General features: G+C 46.5%; 1 pseudogene; it reads left to right on the top strand.

Moving 5' to 3' along the window:
* The window catches only part of LOC133394835 (large subunit ribosomal RNA), a 9,175-nt pseudogene that overhangs the window by 4,229 nt on the left and 2,446 nt on the right, over nt 1-2,500 (top strand).

Below are 2,500 nucleotides of genomic sequence, written 5' to 3'. Positions count from 1 at the left end.
CATTGTAGGGAACCAGACAGAAGTAATCTGTGCTGGAAATGCGGTTTGAGTGGACACAAGAAGCAAGCTTGTACCAACTCTGTCAAGTGTTTAGATTGCGGTACGAGGTCACAGAACCTTCACGCAACGGGCAGCTATATGTGTCCTAGAAGGCGAACGATTAGATCATAATGGTTAGGTTGCTACAACATAACCAGAATCATAGTTATGCCGCATTTCAGTTAATGTGGCAAACGATTAGGGAAGAATCTGCGGATATAGTGTTGATTGCAGATCCGTATCTGGCAACAACCAACGTCAAAGTGTTACGCAATGACGATAACACAGCAGCGGTAGCGGTTAACGCGGACTTACCAGTTAAGGTAGTCAGTAAGGCTCTGAAGGGTTTAATGATAGTTGACATAGGTGATATGCGAGTGGTTAGCGTTTACGCGCCACCTAGATTTAGTATGGAAGAGTTCCAGAACATGTTGGATAACACGGTAATGGCCGTAACCGGTATCCACAAATTCGTTATCGGGGGGGACTTCAACGCTTGGTCAGCAAGTTGGAACAACCAACTTGGCGAGCGTGGAGAAACCCAGAAACGAAGAGGTGAGTTGGTCTTATCAACCTTTGCGCAGATTGACGCAATTTTATTGAACGACGGCAGCACCCCAACTTATGTTGGACCAGGGCGTACGTCAGTAGTTGATCTTACTTTTGCGAGCAGAACAGTTGCAAGATCATTTCAGTGGGAGGTGTTATCTAGCTATATGAACTCTGATCATCGTGCAATACGAATAGATCTTGAGACGCAAAGCGTGCGTAACTTGTCCCGACCCATAACGGGATGGAGCATCAAGTATTTTAGCAAAGATATATTTGAAGTTATGATGCAAGCCGCTTTTGAGACCGAGGTCACAACAAGCGAAGACTTAATGCGTATACTTGTCACGGCGTGTAATGCGACGATGACTAAGCGTAAGAGGTACACTCCTAACAAGAGTGCATTTTGGTGGACGTTAGAGATTGAGGCACTTCGCAAAGAGTGCAAACACCGCGATCGATTAGCGCAAAGAGCATTCAATACTGATCTCTATTCTTCTTTTAGGGACGAGTTCAAGGTGGCAAGGAATGCCCTCAAGCGATTGATCAAGCATACCCGACAGAGGAAGTGGAAAGAGTTCCTGGGAACAGCGAACAACGCATCATTTGGTATTGTATATCATACGTTCAAGAAAGTGGCCGATGGTTCGATTGGACCCCGAACCATGACATTGGACGAGTTTAGGGAAGTGGTGAGCGAGCTTTTTCCTACTCACCCAAACACGGTGTGGCCTGAATATCGTATCGATCAGCCACGAGAGTTTGAAAGAATTACTAATGATGAGATTCTTGCGGTTGCCAGGAGACTACCTAACAAGAAGGCGCCGGGACCAGATGGTATCCCGAATGAGGCGCTGAAAGTTGGTATGTTGACTGCAACCGCTGCATTTTGCAGGGTTTACCAAGGCTGTTTAGAGAACGCGAAGTTCCCCGATGAGTGGAAAAGGCAGAGGTTGGTGTTAATACCGAAGCCGAACAAACCACCAGGGGAACCGGGTTCGGTTCGCCCCATTTGTCTACTAGACGGGGCAGGTAAAGGTTTAGAACGCATCATAGTGCAACGGTTAAATGCACACATTGAGGAGGTCAACGGACTGTCTGACGACCAATTTGGTTTCAGAAGTCGTCGATCAACAGTTGATGCGATTCAACGGGTAGTGGACATTGTTTCGGTAGCTAGAAGCAGAAACCGATACAGTGGACGGTATTGTGCAGTTGTTACATTAGATGTTACTAATGCTTTTAACAGTGCTTCGTGGTTGGCGATTGCAAATGCATTACAGAGAATTAACACTCCTAAATATCTTTATGATATCATTGGTGACTATTTTAGGAATCGTGTGCTGATGTATGATACCACAGATGGACCGGCAGAGATTGCAGTCACATCGGGTGTACCTCAAGGCTCGGTACTTGGCCCAACGTTATGGAACCTCATGTACGACGGTGTCCTACGAGTTGCAATGGTGGAAGGTGCACGGATTATCGGCTATGCAGACGATATAGTATTGTTGGTGGAAGGTAATTGTGTTGATGATATTGAAATTCTCGTTTCCAGCCAGATTCGCATCATCGACAGATGGATGACCGACAACGGATTAAAGATAGCCCCGACCAAGACCGAGTTTATTATGGTCAGTTCCCATCAGAGGATACAGCATGGGGCTATCAGGGTAGGTGATCACGTAGTACATTCGTCGCGCAGCTTAAAGTATTTGGGGATGGTCTTAGATGACCGCCTCGAATACACTTCACACATCAGGTATGCGGTGGAGAGAGCGACGAAGCTATGGACCACCTTGGTAAGGATGATGCCTAATAAGGCAGGTCCAAGTAGTAATGTTAGGCGAGTAATTGCTCTTACTGTTGTGGCGAAGGTCCGGTATGCCTCGCCCATTTGGTGTCATACCCT

This window comes from Anopheles gambiae, assembly GCF_943734735.2.
Source record: "Anopheles gambiae chromosome X unlocalized genomic scaffold, idAnoGambNW_F1_1 X_unloc_58, whole genome shotgun sequence".
Taxonomy (NCBI): domain Eukaryota; kingdom Metazoa; phylum Arthropoda; class Insecta; order Diptera; family Culicidae; genus Anopheles; species Anopheles gambiae.
The sequence above is the reverse complement of the archived record's forward strand: the minus strand, read 5'-3'. Positions and strand labels throughout refer to the sequence as shown.